The sequence below is a fragment of the Hippopotamus amphibius genome, chromosome 3 (assembly GCF_030028045.1).
Source record: "Hippopotamus amphibius kiboko isolate mHipAmp2 chromosome 3, mHipAmp2.hap2, whole genome shotgun sequence".
NCBI lineage: Eukaryota > Metazoa > Chordata > Mammalia > Artiodactyla > Hippopotamidae > Hippopotamus > Hippopotamus amphibius.
The window spans coordinates 23078375-23097868 of NC_080188.1; the positions used below are offsets into that span (position 1 = coordinate 23078375).

At 35.4% G+C, this 19494-nt stretch overlaps 1 protein-coding gene across 1 annotated transcript in view; it reads right to left on the minus strand.

The window, feature by feature from the left end:
• KCTD8 (potassium channel tetramerization domain containing 8) overlaps nucleotides 1-19494 on the minus strand; it is a 264979-nt gene that overhangs the window by 192680 nt on the left and 52805 nt on the right. The window lies entirely within an intron of this gene.

Sequence of the window (19494 nt, forward strand, 5' to 3'; positions counted from 1 at the left end):
CCTTGAGCTTCCTTCTTCCTCCCCTCATGTGGCTGACCTCCACTATCAGCAGGCATAAATCTCACCTTCTCTGGAATCCTTTGCTAACTCTGGAACCCTGGGAGAGAAGTCTTTCCCGTTGGCTTCCTTATCTTCCTATGCTCTTCATCCTAACATGTGTCTATTCATTGCCCCGTCCTTTACTGCACTTCCAGTGCACACGGACTATAGACTCTCAAGAAGGCTCAGTACAAGATTGTAGTTAAAAGCAAGGGCTCCAGAGCAGGGCAACTTGGGACCAAATCCCAGCTCTGTCACTTCGTGGCTCTCTGATTGTATGTACTTAACCTGCTTATTCCTCAGTTTTCGCATTTATAAAATGGGAACCATAACAATATTTATTTCATAGGGTTGTTCTGAAGATAAAATAACATTATACTTTAAAGCATTTATTCTGGCGTTTGACCCACAGTAAGTACTATACAAGTTTAGCTATTTTTTTTACTATTTAAGTCATTCGTATTCACCCAGGACTAATATCATTCCTGGCCCCAAACTGATAATAAATAAGTGTTGAATAAAGGAACAGAAAAATATTACGGACCAGATTTTTTCCTCCCATCTCATTCTCCCCACTCTTCTTGCCTCTCTTCCTTCCCTCTTCCTAGGCCCCAGTCTCTTTTCCTTCTCTCTTATTCCTTCTCTGTCTCTCTCTCTCACATTTCAGACATCTAGTCAATAGTCTAAGATACTATAAAATCCTTGGATTAGAAATTATGAAATTTCACACACCTCATTTGCTGCACTGAAAGGTCAGCCTTGATTAAAAATACCTAAGTCTATTTCTCCCAAAGTACTATCCTTTAGAAGTAAGACAAAATAGTTTAGACAGCTATACAGCAAGGTAAGTGAAGATTATGGTCTTCTCAGAAGAACTGGGGCAATCCTCAAAACCAGTCTTTCACGTATATAATGCTCAATATGTGTTAGCCTAGAGTATCTACAACTTTCTAGACAATCATACAGGTTTTTACTATACATGGATGGGGAAGCCAAAATTCTAAGTGTAGACTAATGCAAAAAAGTATACAAAGGTGCTCCTAGAGAAGAAAGAACAATCAACATGAAGAGGAGTGCTGGCATGCACAAGAATAATTTTGTGAACTTCCCTGGTGGTCCACTGGTTAAGACTCTGCACTTCCACTGCAGGGGGCACGGGTGTCATCCCTGATCAGGGAACTAAGACCCCGCATGCTATATGGTATGGCCAAAAAATAAATAAATAAGTATTTTAAAAAATTAAAAATTGATGCAAATAAATCCATGATGAATAAAAAAATCAAAATTAAAAAAAGAAGAATTTCGCCTATCTTTTAGCAGAACTAGAGGCTGTAGAAAAAGGCCCAGTGCCTTCATTCCTGAGGTGAGATTGAAAGCTATCCTCTCACATTCCCTGGCACTCTCTAGCTCATCCACTCATGGGTGCATGAGGATGTGCAGTGTCCCATACAGCTGGATGGTAAATGTAATCAGAGGCTCTCCCCACAAAGAACCCTGAGGCTGAGATCTAGGAAAAAATGGTAGGGCCCACAGTTCCCCTTCAGCCTCAAGACACAGTCATGCTCTCAATCTAGTTTCACCAGACAGGCATGCACTTTGGGCTTATGCAGGCTTAATTTATAATGCTGATTTTTTTTCCATCTAATTACTGATGTATCTAGCATTGATCTTTTCTATCAGCTAGGACCACTAGGAGGAAGAAAACCAAATGATTTTCATCTCACAATACCAATATATGTAAAAAACACAAAATACATTTTCCCTTGCTAATACTGGCCATGAGCAAGGCAAGGGGAATACAGATGTGAATAAAATGTAATTGTTTCCACGGAGGAGCTCACATTCAAGTCAGGTATATGAGCCATATTAAGACGAAAAGGAACAAAGGGAGCACCAATCAGTAAATGGTTAAACTTGTGACCAGGGGAGGCAGGGGAGGCAGGAAATAACTTTCATTCTGGGTCTTCAAGAACATGTGTCAGGTTCTTAGAGGAAAAAGTTGAAAAGGGCCTCCTTGGCAGAGAAGGTAATAAGTATCAAGTAGCATGGAAGGCTGAAAAAACTGTAAAGCACTAGATATGTCTGGAGCACACAGAATGAGTGAGAAACAGGGGGAAATAATCTTGGAGATAAGACCTGACACTAACATTTGCAAGACCCAGAGTAAAAATATAAATGAAGCCTGCATAGCACATGTCTAAATATTTAAAATGTATAAGTCAAGATAACTCAATGTTAATACTATATGCTAGCCTGCTACATTTACAAATAGATAGTTTTAACAACATAAAGGCCTGAATGAAATCTAGAGTTCTTGTATTTCTTGAAGTTTCACATCAGAGCATGGTAATGTGTGGAGAGACAGCCGTTATACTCTGCACCCACCCCTGGCTCATTCCCTTAATGTGAGGGGATTCTCACACACATGAATGGGCACTCCAGCCTGTGTGATCAAGTTCCATCCACACTCACTGGAACAGTGGTCATCCCTCACACCAACAGGAAAGCATAGTGACAAACAGCCTACTCTTGGGAGGGCAGACATATTAAGGAGGCCCTGGAAGCAGGCCCCAGGTTATTTTCCAGGAAATTTTGGGGTCCTGAGTACCTCACTCACAGTCTAAAAGAAGGAGGTGCAGCTCCATTGTGGGCACCAATCCTTGGGCCCACAGACAACATGTGCTGTGGGGAAAAATTGTCTGGAGAATTTTCTCCAGCCAAACACAAGGCTGACAAAGGTTGCTGTTGCTTTAGTCTCAAGACAATCCTGCGGTAGAAGGAAGGAAGGAGAAAAGTCATAAAGGGTTTTACACTTTATATCCTCAGCTTATTATCCCATAGGTAATATGGTGACACGGATGGAAGTCACATGATCAGACGGGCCTTGATGTAAGCAGTGTAGACTTGCTATTTCAAGGCTCTATAACCTTGTGCTACACTATGTCTTCTTGTTTCCCTTCCTCCTATAAAACTTTTATTGAGCTCCAGGATGAGAAAACTTAAATCACTCCTTACACTACCTTCCCAGAGAATTCTTCTTGTATTTGGCATACATAGGCAAGTTAGCTGCATAGATATCTGCATAGATATCTGGGATTATACTTGATAAATGATTGAGATATACTTGATAAACTATTGAGATTTACTGTTAGGTCTCACATGAGGACTAAACAGTAACACTGTTTATATTGGGGCTTTGACAGATCCTATGTAAATCATGTGATTAGTCTATGGAAACTAAAATAGAAGCTGCAAAGTGGAATAAATGCAGGGGTGTGTGTGTGTGTGTGTGTGTGCGCGCGCGCACATGTGCGTGCATGCGGCGGGGGGGGGGGGGAGGGAGGAGGGGACGGGGTCTGTCTGCCTGTCTGCCTTCTATACATATCTGTATGCATGTTTACACACACATGCTAGAGATAAAAGAGTGATGACACTTTGTAATGGATAAACTGGTTAAGAATCAAAATTCCACGTTCTTCATATTTTATTGTAAACTGTCAGCTGTGGGATAGCACATTGCAAAGGATATCAGCTATCTAATTTGATTAAAACACCATATTAAACTAGGTAATGGAATTACATATTATTGCCATGAAAAATTACATTAATTTTTATATTACTAAAATTTTTATTTTAACCACTTATACTACATGACCATCACATACACTATGGAAATATAGCATTTACACAGAACTTGACTTAAATTTTAAATTCTAAGTCTAAAATTTTTATTAGTTCATTTTGTAATTCCCTGATGTGGCTAGCTATTTCCTTTCAATTAAATAAAACCTATTATATATTTCACATTTATCTTGCATATGAATGATAAATTTAGCATTGTCTAATAAAGGAACAAATTTCCTAGCATATATTGTTTTGTTTCCTAAAGTGTCATACTTGAATGTATCAACTGCTGTGAGCTTAAGGACCAGTCCTAGAGAAACTGTGAAGTAAATAAAATTTACCTTTTCCCTGTTATTGTTCCCTCATGGGACACAGCATATACACCATTCTCAGCCTTCCTCACAGCACCCCTTTTCTTTTAATGTTCAACAACAACATCACCAAATTTAGCTACTCTGGTTCAGTCTTTGAGCTCAGTTCTATAACACAGTTAAACACACCTATCCACATAAGATAGAAGTAAGCCAACTATAAAATTTGACCAATGCTGAATGAGGGCATGTTAAAAATCAATATTTGGCCAAGATTAAAAAAGACCAAAGTGAATATTTTAACTCTATAATGAATGTATGTGATACAATAATAAATCTGAGGTTTTATTAAGCAATTTAATTATTAACACAATTTTATTATTAAAATTTTTAATGGTCAAAGTTCAACATTATAGTCCAGGAAAGATAATTTCTGAGCATAGACAGTTACCACATTGCTCCTGTGATCACCCAACTTTACATCTGTAATCCTAAACAGATTCTCACTTTGCAATGAAAAAAAAAAAAAGATATTTAGGGCATACCTCAATTTTCTCTATAACTGTGTTCTTTTCTTCTTATCTTTTTATATTCCCTATAATGTCTGGATTGCAGAGAATTAATCACAAACCTTATATGTAATTTGGAAGGCTTTCCTCCTTGTGAAATGTTGAAGTGCAAAGTTGATATTCTTTGTCATTCTTGCTTAAAAGATGTAGACTTTCAAAGTGAAATCTTCACATGTTTAATTTAAAAAAATTAGAATTATGAAATATATATTGAAATCTCAATATTCTACCTTTTACTATTTTTAAAATTATAATAAACATTTGTGGGGTCAAAAAGAATATAATGTGTCCCTAAGCTAGCTAATTAATGTAATTACTCCTAATAGACCTATTACATTTCAATATACTTCCAAATTTATTTGGAAATTTTTAATAAATATTTTTGGTAATAAAATAAGAAACCTTCACAATTTGCCTTATTGTAGCTCTTTATGCTTACACTAACATAAACTTATACTTCAATGTATAAATCACAAGACTTTTCACTCGAAATTAGCTTTAAAATGTTTACCTGTTTTTAAAAATCAATGTTCCTCTACAAAAAAAACCTCTCAGAACAAATAATGAATTCAGCTATGTTGCATAATACAAAATCAACACTCAGAAATCAGGTGCATTTCTACACATTAGCAACGAATAATCGGAAAGGGAAATTAAGAAAACAATTCAATTTGCAATAGGACTCAAAGGAATAAAATACTTAGCAATGAATTTAACCAAGGAGGCAAAAGACTTGCACATTGGAAACTACAAAACAGTGAAAGAAATTAAAGATGACACAAATGCAAAAATATCACGTGTGTATGAGTGGAAGACTTAATACTATTAAAATGTCAATACTACTTGAAGTGCTCTACAGATTAATGCAATCACTATCAAAATCCCAATGTCATTTTTTCATAGAAATAGAAAAATCCATCTTGAATTCATATGGAATCTTAAAAAATCCTGAATAGTCAAAACAATTTTGAAAAAGGAAAAAGTTGGAAGTCTCACAGATAGCAACTTTAAAACTTATTACAAAGCTATAGTAATTAAAACAGAGTGGTAATGACATAAAGAAAGATATATAGAACAATGGAATATAAAAGAGAGCCCAGAAATAAACCTGCATGGTCAAATGCTTTTTGACAAGTGTGCCAAGATTGTTCAATGGAAAAAGGACAGTCTTTTCAACAAACAGTACTGAGAAAACTAGATATCCATATGCAAAAGAATAAAGAATGAAGAAACCTGGATATCTATAATCATATGCAAAACAATGAATGAAGAATGAAAGAATGAGAATTAAGTTGGACATTTGCATTACATCATATACAAAGATTAACATATAATTGATCAAAGACCTAAACATAAGAGCTAATACTACAAAACTCAGAGGAAAACACAGGGGAAAAGCTTCATGACATGGAATTTCACAGTGATTTCATGGATATGACACCAAAATCATAGGCAACAACAAAAACAAAAAATAGATAAGCTGGACTACATCAAACTTTGAAAATTCTGTGCATCAAGAGACACAGTCAACAAAATAAAAAGGTAACCCACAGAATGGGAGAAAATATTTACATACCATATACCTAATAAGGCATTAATATCCAGAATATATAAAGAAACTCTTATAACTCAACAAAAAAAACACCAACAGCCTTATTAAAAATGGGCAAAGGACTTGAAAAGACATTTCTCCAAAGAAGATATACAAATGGCCAACAAGAACAAGAAAAAAATGCTCAACATCACTAGTCATTAGAGAAATGAAAATCAAAGCTATAATAGGATATCGTCACACACATTAGGATGATTACTATATTAAAAGAAAAAGAAAAAAGAAAACAGAAAATAGCAACCATTGGCAAGGATGTGGATAAATTGGAACCTTGTGTATTGTTAGATTAGAATGTAAAATGATGCAATGGCTACAGAAAACAATATGGCAGTTCACCAAAAAAATTAAAAATAGAATTACCATTTGATTCAGCAATTCCACTTCTGGGTGTACACCCAAAAGAACTGAAGGGAGTGAGTTTCTCAAAGAGATATTTTCACACCCATCTTTATAGCAGCATTATTCACAATAGCTAAAATGTGAAGCAACCCAAGTGTTCTTCCACAGAAGAATGGATAAATAATACATGGTATACACATATAATGGAATATAATTAAACCTTAAAAAGGAAGGAAATTCTAACACATGCTACAATGTGAATGAAACTTGAGGACATTATGCTAAGTGAAATAAGCCATTCCAAAAAAAAAAAGAAAGAAAAACAAAATACAAATACTATCATTCTATTTACATGAGGTACCCAGAGTAGTCAAATTCTTTGAGACAAAAGTAGAATGGTGGTTGCCAGAGGCCAAGGGAAGAGAGGATAAGGAGTTGTTTAATAAATATAGAGTTTCAATTTTGCAAGATGAAGTGTTCTGGAGATGGTTGCTGCTATGATCTGAAATTCATGTTGAAACCTGATACTCAGTGTGATGATATTAGGAGGTAGGGTCTTTGGGAGGTATAATTAGGTCATAAGGATGGGGTCCACATGAATGGATTAGTGCCCTTCTAAAAGAGGACCAAAGAAGCAATCTTGCTGCTTTCACCATGTGAGTACAGAGCACAAAGGCACAGTCTATGAACCAGGAAGTGGGTCCTCACAAGACTTTGAGTCTACCTGTGGCCTGATCTTGGAATTCCCAGCCTCCAGAACTGTGAGAAATAAATTTCTGTTGTTTATTAGCCACTTAGTCCATGATATTTTGTTACAGCAGCCCAAATGGACTAAGGCACTTGTACAACAATGTAAATGCACTTAACATTACTGAACTGTACACTTAAGAGTTAAGACAGTAAATTGTATGTTATGTGTATTTACTACAATTAAAAACTTCAAATAATAAACATATGGGACTTTTCCCCTGATCCTCACTGTGAGAACCTAGCAGGGATCCTACAGGTAACACTCACAGAAGTGTGGGTGCCTCCCTGGAGGTTTAACTCAAACTTGTTCCCACCAGGCCTCCCGCAACTTGTCAATTACACTTCAGCCTTTCCTACGCGGGCACTGGTTTCCATGGACGTGTCTGCTCTGGGTCAAAACATACAAAGAGCACAGTTTCAAAATGGAAAGAACACACCCATTGAGCAAAGGAATGCAGATCCCTCTCCACCACTCTTCATATCAAGAAGATCCATCTTGGACCAGCGCATGTTCCCTAACCTGCTGTGGAAGAGGTTTTCACTGGTTTCTTAGTGTGGATACCTAGAAGATGGACATCAGAGCTCATTATAGAAGGGTGTGTCTAATAAAAGTGGACTCCAAAGCAGAGTTAAGGTGCTTCCCATCCAGCAAACAACAACAAAAAGAACTCTCCTTTCTCCTGTCAGCTGGGTTAAGGATTTGGCAAGGAAAAGAAGACGTTTTGGGGTGAGATGGAAGAGGAAGAAATGTTGATGTTTTCATTGTTGTTTGCTTGGTTTACTTTTGAAAGAAGTTGCTTGCCAAAGATGAGATGGTGATTATCTCAATATCTTGGGTAACGTTGGGGGCCCCAAGCAAGACCAGGATTGCCTGGGGTTTGAATTGAAGTGATTCCCAATTGTTCTGCTTCACCAATTCTTTGGTTCAGCAAGCCACGCTTCCATTCACTGTCACCGTGTGCCTCTCATAATCTATGGGTCTGAAATTTTACTCAATAGCTGCATCTGTACAGACAGCCACTGTACAAGTTATGATTTTTATCTGCTGACATATGTAAAAGCAACTGAATTTAGTTCTCATTACATAATGTTTTCTGTTGTCCTTAAAGCTTTTTTCTATCTCTAAAAAAGCCCAAGTTGAACTTTTTCTATCGCAGAGGCAGATTCATAGTGAAGCTAGTAAAGCTGCAGGTTCAGAGTTATGCATTTGTATGGCTTCTTCCAAGGCCCTGAGCATGACCAGAAATGTGTTCACATGTCTTGTAAAATTGGGAAAAATAAGGTATTTTAACTGTAATCCATTAAAAACACTTCTTCCACTTCAAAAAAAAAAAATAATAAACATATGTTCAGAATTTCATAATTAAAACAAATGGCATAATTTGTATTACTGTTAAACTGATTACATGTACCATTACATGACAGTAATCCATGTAATGCCACACAAGTTCAAGGTTGCCAGAAATGACACAGCGATGGCACTCAGCAAATAAATCTTCCTGATCCTAACGCTAAAACCAAACAGCAGGTGTGGCCTAAATTTCAAGGCCCATGCCAAATCTTAGTACAAGCTGAAATGAAGACTCTTACAGAGTCTTGCCAACTGTGAAATTTTCAGAAACTTTGGCAGACAGGTTGAGAACAAATTTTTGGTCAAGCAACCATATTTGTCTTCCTTCAACCCACATGATCTTACTATTTAGATTAATGCTCATTCCATTAATCACAGAATCAGACCCACAGGTTTGTACTGCCCCTAAAACTTAAACAAACCTCTTCCTTATTTCAAGTTGGTGCTCAGAAAGGACTTTAAGGTTTATGGAAGGAAAGAGAGTCGGTCCTCTGAGTGGGTATATTGTGTGGCCCTTGCCTATCTCAGCAGTGTTATAGGAGCCTTCTACAGTGATGTACATGGCCATCTACAAAACAAGGCTTTAAATATATATTAAATAACACATTCATTGACTGTATCTTTTGAATCCTAAAAAAATCACAAGTTGAGCTTCTGGGTTGGGATTTTAATTGTCATCACACAGTTTCAACTATTACTAAGTCAGATTACTCACAACATCACAGTCAAATCTTAGTTAAATAGTTTGGCTGTGCTTGGAAAGGACTTTAAATTGCTCCAAACCATCTTGGTTCCTCTGCCAGTATTTATGAGCATCCAAAGGTTACAGGCTGATTCACTCATATAAAGTACCATAAAAAAAAAGATGCTTACTAAGTATTTTTCATCAAGCTGCTGATGAAAACTTCTGGAGCTAAGAATAGTCAGGTGAGATAATCCCAAATGGTGGATACAACTTTCCTTTCAGGCTAAATGAGGAAAAGTATAAAATGGTGAGATTTGACTTTCAGGCAGAGAATGGTCTCAATTCATCATAATTTCTTCCTTGAACATTGCAAAATAAAGTTTATTATAAACTATAGCTCTGTACAGCTGAAAAACATCTATTTTTATTAAACACCAAAAATATCACCAAATGATATTCATGAGATAAACCTAAATATATCAAATTGTCAGAACAGATAAGGACAAAGAAGCACTTTCCTCCCAGTCTACAAAGCAAGAATACTGATCACTGCTAAGTCATAGTTGGGAAAAGTGCTGACGTTAAAGTCCAATTGCTGCTGGAAATACTTAGGCCATACAATGTGGGAAAGATGCAATATTGTGACAATAGCAGACTTGTACTCCTATATTTAAACACTGATTGTAGTGAGCATAGTTCTGCAGCCTTAAATGAGTATGGTATTTTTAGGAGCATTATAATAGCAAACTATAGCTTTGCTGGCTTATCAAAAGGAGGACCAGGTTTCAGTAAAGGAGACATTGTAGGGACAAAAAAGTTAAACTATTTTCCTAAAGTTATAAAGTAAGGTCAAAGAAGAATACAGATTTGGTCTTGCAAATAATATATTCATTATAAATTAGTGTTAAAAAATTTCTAAAATTATATTACAGTTATTCACATACCAGTATGGCTAAAAGTATGTAATTAAACAAAAAAAAATTAGGAAATTAACATTATGCCAATAATGTTAGTAAATGTACCATCTCTTAAAAACAGAGTAGCTACTGATGTTCACTCTGAAAAAATACATTTAAAAAAGCCTATTATAAAACTTAATTTTAAAAAATCAGTCATAAAATTCAAATGAACATTCTTAGAAAACTACCATTCATTAAGAATGGATTTTCTGGATAGTAATTGGCAGAATATTATGGTATCTTAAAGAATTATTAATGTAATGGTACTTAGTATGCCAGTATTAATTATGTTTATAGCTCTCCAATTACTTTGAATTTGATAATCTATGCAACATGGTTTTGGTCAATGAGAATATAGAGTTCAAGAGAACATATTTCCCAACCATTGTGTTTGGTTTATTGTCACTACTTTACTTTCTCTTAAGTCATTAGAAAGTATCAAAAGTAATATTTATTTCAAAATATGAAACATTCGCTCTAAAACATAATTATAAGTAGCAAACACAAATGAATCAGAAGAAAAAGTAACATCTACTGATTGTCCAATAGCGCGCAAGGACTAGGAGTTTTCATATGCATCATCTAATTTAGTTGAGGGTAAGTGCTACTATGCCCTTCAATGCAGGCAAAGAAACAGAAGGTCAGAAAGATCAAATAAGAAGCCCAAGTTCACAATTAATAGAAGCGGGATTTGAGTACTTGTCTTCTTTGAGCTTCCAAATTCCATGATCCCAATGTAAGAATAATGCGTCTCAAAGAAACTTAAACTCACAGAAACTCATGATGTAGTCATTATTATTCCTATTTTAAATTTAACTCCTCAAGATTATGGCTTCAAACTCAAGTCTGTCTGACAGCATAAAACCAAAGAGAGTTCAAATCAGGTAACTTGAGTACACACTTTTATTTACTGCACGCATGGTATAAACAGATGAAGCATTCCCTCTAGGGGCTTTTTTTTTTTTTTTTAGCTCTTTATTGGAATATAATTGCTTTACACTCTTGTACCTGCTTTTGAGGTACACCAAAGTGAATCAGCTGTATTTATACATATATCCCCATATACCCTCCCTCCTGCGACTCCCTCCCACCCTCCCTGTCCTGGCCCTCTAAGGCATCACCCATCATCGAGTTGATCTCCCTGTGTTATACAGCAACTTCCCAATAGCTATCCATTTCACAGTTGGTAGTGTATCTATGTCTATGCCACTCTCTCACTTCGTCCCAGCCTCCCCTTCGCCCTCCCTCTAGGGGCTTTTGATTACAACTCCAAACCAAGCCAAAGTCTCAAAAGCAAAAACGAAAGACCCTTAATTTGATTCAGTGAAGAAATAGATAACTGCATAAATTGGGTGTTTACCAGAAAATAATGGAAAACCTTACAGTAACAAACATCTTCTTATATTAACAAGGCATTTAGGTTCTAACACAGGCCTTGGCCCAGTGACTCAACCATGTTAGGCTCAACTCTGCTTTTCTAGGCTTTTCTTTCAATCGTGGTCCTTCAAGTTCCCAAGATGGCTTCTCAGGTTTCAGACATCAGAGCTGTGTTTATGGCAAGAATGAGGAGAAAGGAATAATGTCATCCCCTGGTGACATTTTAGTGAGCACAGTTCTGCTCACTGTGCAGATATAATGTCAACCCCTGGTTTTCCCTTTTTGAATAAGAAACCAAAGCTTTCTTAGGCACATTCCTAGCAGAATTCTTCCTATGCCTAGTAGCCAGAGCTGTGCAAGCTTTCCAACCCTACCAGCAAGAAAGGTGGGAAACAGAGTATTCAGCTTTCCAAACTCTATAGAAGAGACAGAAGAAGAGCAGACAGAGGCAAAGAGGCATTGTGTCATCCAACAACAGCATCTGCCTCAAGAACTACAAAGGAGGTTTTTTAAATGCTTCAGATTAAAAGATACTTGCAAGTTTGCTTATAGTCAAATTCAGGTCACAAAAACCTAAAACAACCTCATCAACTTTTTTTTATCATTCTGCTCATAACATGAAACTTCTGAAGAAACATATAAAACAAACAAACAAAAAATTTGATCAACAACTAAGAAAAAAATCAAGTTCATCTTTGACCGAAACTACTAGGAAAATATCTGTGGCAGAGTCCGCTACCAGTGTACTCATTATCTTTTCTCCACTTCTTCTTTACTAAGAGAATCACCTTCCTTAGCATCCAGGAATGACCTCATGACACATTTCGAACCCATGAAGTGTAAAGTGTTGGAAGGAGTTTTAAGAAAGTTCCTCAAAAGAAAGGAACTTCAGCTGATGTGTTCCATTTTGCCCTCTGTCTTCCTTTTACTTACAGACTAAAATGCAAACCTGGTTGTTGAACTCTTAACACCCAATTTGCAAACTTGAAAAGTATCATACCCTAAGAAGAGAGTTTGAGAAAGCTAAGAGGGGTCTGAATTCTGGGGACACAATAGAGCCTCCATAACATTTGTAGACTGCCTCCATCTAGACTCATTCACACAATGAAAAATAACCCCTTAATTTGTTTAAGCTATAGTTTTTTTAGGTTCTGTTAGCCAGATTATGATCAGCTATTATTTGGAAATAAAATAAAGATCGCATAACAAATCAAAATGAATCAGTTTACATAAAAAATGGGAATCACAAAAATATTAAGAATCAGTAGCCCCTTTTATAGATCACATGCCAATTAAACTATTTTTATTGATTTATAAGTATCTTGACCATAAGTAGTAAATATTAAGCCCATTTTCTCTAATATTTATATATATACATTTAAAATACATATACATATATTTATGCACATTGATATACAAGTTTATATGTGTGTGTGTAGTGTAAAACCCACTCACATGTACACATATAAACATAACATATATACACAGAACAAAACAATCAGTTGGTAAATGGAAGTTTATGTTTATGGCTCAAAATAAGTTAATTCAAATCATATAAAGAGATGACTAAAATGTCATCTGTTGTAATGTACAAAAAATCCTTCCCAGTTTATTTCTGCAGTTTAATTTTGGCCTTTGCTAATTACCCACTTTTGTTTAATTCCAACTTTTAACTAATAACAGCTACACAAAGCATTTTGTGTACAATGGAATCCCTTAACTGTTTTCTGTCGATAACTTTTTTCATAGGCCCTACTTTGTTAGATATACCACGCTGTAGAAAAGAATGTTTAATATCTTCATTTGATAGCATTTGGAAAGCAGAAATTCTCATAAATAAATTGCTAGTGGTGAATAAAAAAATAAAAAATAAATAAAAAATAAAATGTCATCTGCATAATATTGGTTAATAGTATTTTCTGGGAGATTACCTTTGAAAAACTATTCTATTATTATTCTTGAATGATTCTGTATTGCTTATCTGTTTTTTAATAATGAGCTTGTATCTTTTTCTTACAAAAGTAATGAAATCACTCTTTAGAAAAAAGAAGTTAGGAATTATTGTTGCTAATTTATTAAATCTAAAACACACTGGTAAGTGTTTTTACTATGTGAGGAAATATTATAAGAATTTTGAACTGTTTTTTCAAGCACAATCCTTTGCAATCATGGTATCTAATACACAGAATTAATTTATTTGTGGTTACAAAGCAGTTGTAGCAAAATAAATTACAGTTAAATCCAAATTAAAAAAAGAAACTAAATTTCCTTTTGCTTAGATGTATTTTTTTAATACATTGGACTCATTTTACAGCCTGTTCCTGTAGGAAAATCACTGATAAAAAATTAAAATATTTATTCTTGGGTTCAAACAATGAAACCCAAAAACGTATTTTCTTTTCTTTTATAGGACAGTCATAAGAAAATATTTAAAATGACATATGTCAGGCAAATACAGCTATGCCTTTAGAGATCAAAGCCTTTTACCTATTTTCCTTATTGCCTAAAAGTTATTCCTTGGAAGTAAGTTTAAAAAGTCAAATATTGTAGTTCCTTAAACCAGACATGCAAGAAAATGGTGCCCAGTTGTCTGAGTTAATGTGTCCTCTTTAACACTTGCTACTTTTGGTTCTGAAAGGATTAGATTCTCTATGTCACGTCTCACCAGAAATAAAAAAGCAAAACTTAAGAACAAACATGAAAGATGAAGTACAAAGAAAGGTGACTTATCCTAAGTTACACAGTGATAACTGATTTATTCATTAAGCATCCACCGTGCATCAACTATATTCTAGCTGTTGAGGACACAAAGTTGATGAAGGGAATATTTGAAGGTATTTTGCTTGATGGCCATTATAGCAGCCTTTCAACTCTATCATCTTAGGTCATTTATGTCTATCACCGAATTAAAGAACCAGAACAACCTCTAGAGGACACCTAGTACAAGCTTATTTTATAGCTGATTTCACTGGGCAGCAAGAAAGCAGACCTATTCCACATAAGGTAGTCATTTAAAATTACACCTGAAAAAAGAGCCAAGTATGTGATGGGCAAAGTATAGCATTTACTAAGCATAAATGGAGGAAAGAGGATATGTGGTTCTTGGAACCAAAGAAAGGCTAGAGTGACTGGAGTATATTGATGCCAAAGAAGAGAAGCATGAGTTGCAGTCAGAAAATAAGCCAGGACCAGAACAGGCAGATTCCTGGGGTGTATTGTTAAGAGACTGGATTTAATTTTTAAATCAACAAATGAGATTAGAGATTTGATAATAAAAACTCCAAGAATGACTTCATACATTTGGTACAGAAGAGAAGGAAAAGGAACCAGCAAGTTTGGGTACTATAAAGATAACCCAGACAGGACTGTATCACAGAAGCCAAGGATGGGGAGAGTTCTGGGGGGAGGACTAATCAGTACTGCCAAACATTAGAGGCACAACATGGAGGTTATTCCATTTGTCCATTAGATGAGAATGGTTTCAACAAAATACTGAAAAGGCAGAAGCCAGATTGTGCGGGAGTGAAAAATAATTGATTAGTGAGAGAATTCAGGCAACTGAATTTTGCAAGTGAAGAGAATAAGAGAAAAGTCAGTGAAGACAGACCACTCATATGGAAGCAATAATGGTGGAAAAAATTGTTAGAATGTGGAAATTTTAGTTTTGATGCAGGTAGAGGCAAAGAGCCAGCAGAACAGGGAGAGAATGAAGATGTGAGCAAGATCACAAAGAAGGCAGAAGGGAATAGGCTCTGAATCAGAGGTGAAAGAGTTGCCCTGGACAAAGGGTCAAGGAAAGAAGAGATCAATGGCCATTTTTATCAGATTAGAAGAAGCAACTGCAATCCACAAGTGATGGTCCCCCAGCAAGATAAAGGGTATCTAATAAAACAACAGTGAGTGTATGGCTTGGGGACTTGAGGAAAAAGTAAAACTGGGAGAACATATTATGTTAAATGTCAAAGGCATCCTCCAAAAAGGAAAAAAGCAATTAAGTCATAGTAAGGGTCTCATTAAGGTTGGATATCATTAACTGCACAACAGAAGAAAACGGCCCAAATGTAATTAGAAGTATCTTTATCTCCCTCCAACTGTAATGGAGATAAATCTGTTACTGAGCATCTACTCTAGGTTGTATTGAAAATAAATATAGTCTTTATGATAAGCCAACTCATCACATTTTCAGGTGGCCTCTGAAACAACTCTGAATTTCCCACTATCGTTCTTTAGCATTTTTTCTGTGATAAAAAGATACCTCACAATAGTTAGAGACTAGATAATTTACTATTTACATGAACTCTACTGTTCACAGTACATTTTCAAATCATGTACCTGACATTTCAATTGCCTTTCTCTGGTCAAATAAATTTGCATTATTTTATTACTAGAATAAAAAAGCCTCTAATTTCTCAGTCATATTTAATTTCTGATAATAAGTCTCTGTAAAATTGCTTCAAATACTAAAATAATGTCTGTATTGCCTACCCGATAGTAAATGTTCAGTGTTCGAAGTACAGAATTTCACCTACTTTCCCACTGTTTCAATGAGATAGTGATACCAGGTCAAAACCATGATATTCCTGTCTCCTAGTTTCTATCTTCTCTAGAATGCTGTTACTATGCTCAGCCTGGAGAGAAGGGGGGAAAAACAGACATCCAAAAGCAGCTCTTTTAGCCTGAATGTGCCCTTCTTGCTTCAGCACTGCTCCTCTCAGGGGCAAGGGTTATGGTGGAGGTGAGGGGAAAGCACACATTTAAAGGGAACAGAACCAACTCAGACCCAACCCTCAGGGCCTCTGCCCCAGCAACTTGGGATCTGACCACACCCCAAAAGAGCAGTGATGACCAATGAGCAGAGGGGAAACTCTGCCTCACACCTGGCTCCAGCCCAGCCCCTCCATCTCCAGTGCCCCTCCTACCAAGGTGATAACTGCTAGCACACCCTGAGGAAAGAAGAGACCTGCTTGCATGTAAAATCAGGCTCTCCAATCAAAAGCACTGAGCACACATGGTCCATGTAGGGATACTTGCACATCAGGATACAACTTTGATACTGCAATAGGTAATTGTTTCACCTAATCATAGAGATAGAGAAATTTAAGCAAAATGAGAAGGCAGAAGAACTGGTCTCAATTGAAAGATCAACAGATAACCCCTGAAAAAATAATGAAACAGAGATAAACAATTTACCAGGCAAAAAATTCAAAACATTAGTAAATAAGAGTGCTAACTGAATTGGGAAAAGAATAGATGAACACAGTGAGTGAGAATTTTAACAAGGGACAAGAAAATATAAAAAAGACCCAATCATAAATGAAGATTCAATAATCAACACAAAAAACACATTAGAAGAAATGAATAGAAGACTAAGTTGATACCAGAAACACATAAGTGATCTGAAAGATAGAAAATCACTCAATCAGAACAGCAAAAAGAAAAATATTTAAAAAAATAAAAGCAACTTAAGAGCTTTTGGGGATAACATTGAGCATAACAACACCTGCATTATAGGAGTTCCAGAAGGAGAGGAGAGGGATACGGGGCTTGAAATTGTGTCTGACAAAATTATGGCTGTAACTTCCAAAACCTGAAGAGGAAAACAGACCCACACCAAGACATATCATAATTAAAATGGCAAAAGTTAAAGAGAGAATTCTAAAGGCAGCAATAAAAAAAAAAAAGAGTCACTCCATAAAGCTATCTGCTGATTTTTGTGCAGAAATTTTGCAGGCCAGAAGGGATGGAAAGATATATTCAAAGGGCTGAAAGGGAAAAATATGCAACCTAAGGTATTCTATCCAACAAGATTATCATTTAGATTCAAAGGAGAGATAAAGATCTTCTCAGACAAGCAAAAACCAAAAGAGTTCATCAATACTAAACCACCCCTGGAAGAAATGTTAAAGGGTATTCTCTAAGCGGAAAAGAAGTAAGCATATACAGGAAATGGAAAATCCCACTAGAAAATGCAAGTATATTGTAAGGACTGAGGATCAAACACTTAAATAAGCTAGAACAAAGATTAAAAAAACAATTGTAAAAGCAACTATGATCACAATAAACAGTTAAGAGAGAAACATATATATAAAATAAGACATCAAAAATACAAAAGGTGGGGGAGGAGAGTAATAAATAGAGAGCTTTTACAATGTATTTGAACTTAAATGACTACCAGTTTAAAACAGGTAGATATAGTTATAGGTCAACATATATGAATATATTAAAAAATCTACAACAGATCCACAAAAACTAAAAAGCAAGGAACACAAGCATGCTACTAAAGAAAATCATCAAAACACAAAGGAAGAAATAAAAAGCAGAAACAAAGAGTAACTACAAAAACAACTGAAAAAAATGGAAATAAGTACATACCTATCAATAATTACTTAAAATGCTAGTAAACTAAATGCTCTGATCAAAAGACAAAGAGTGACTGATTGGATAAAAAAATAAGACCCATCTATTTGCTGCCTATAAGAGACTCACTTCAGAGCTAAAGACACACACAGATAGAAAGTGAGAGGATGGAAAAAGATATTTCATCCAAATGGGAACAACAAGAAAGTGGCAGTAACAATAATCATATCAGACAAAAAAGACTTTAAAAGAAAGGCTATAACAAAGACAAAGAAGGGCATTATATAATGATAAAGAAAACAGTACAAGAAAAGGATATTTTACTCATTAACATATATGCACCAAATATAGGAGCTCCTAAATATAGAAAGGAAATATTAGCAGACATAAAGGGAGAAAGTCACAATAATACAATAATATTATGGAGCTTTAACACATCACGACATCAATGGACAGAACATCCAGACACAAAATCAATAAGGCAACAGTATCTTAAATGACACAATAGACCAGTAGGACTTGAAAGAGATCCAGAGGACATTTCATCCCAAAACAGCCCAGTACACATTATTTTCAGGTGCAAATGGAACACTCTCCAGGACAGATCACATGCTAGGGTACAAAACAAGTCTCAACAAATCTAGGAGGACAGAAATCATGTCAAGCATTTCCTTCAATCACAAAGGTATGAAACTGCAAATCAGTTACAGAAAGAAAAGTGGGAAAAGCACAAACACATGAAGACTAAATATGCTACTTAAAAACCAAAGGGTCAATGAAGAAATCAAAGAGAAAATCAGAAAATACCTTGAGACAAATGAAAATGGAAACACAACACATCAATATCTATGGGAGGCAGCAAAAGCAGTTCTAAGAAGGAAGTTTATATAGTGATAGAGACCTTCCTCAAGAAACAATAAAAATCTCAAACAACAACAACAACAACAACCTAAGCTACCAACTAAAAGAACTAGAAAAGGAACAAACAAAGCCCAAAGTCAGCAGAAAGAAATAATAAAGATGAGAAGAAATAATACAGACCAAAAAAAAAAAAAAAAAAATCAATGAAACAAAGAGCTGATTTGTTTAAAAGATATACAAAACTTTTAGTTAGGCTCATAATGAAGAAAAGGCAGAGGACCCACTGAACAAAATAAAAAATGAAAAAAGAGAAACAACAACTGATGTCAGAGAGAGATAAAAATTAATGAGAGGATACTAGAGACAGTTTTATGTGAACAAATTAGACAATATAGAAGAAATGGACAAATTTACAAAAACATACAACATGCCAAGACTTAATCAGGAAGAAACAGACAATCTGAACAGACTGATCACTAGAGATAAAATTAAATTTATAATAAAAACAACTTCCAGCAAACAAAAGTGCAGGATCAGACAGCTTCATAGGGAAATTTTACCAAAAATATAAAGAACAAATACCTATCCTTTTCAAAATATTTCCAAAAATTGAAGTGGACAGAACACTTCCAAATTCATTTTACAAGGCCACCATGACCC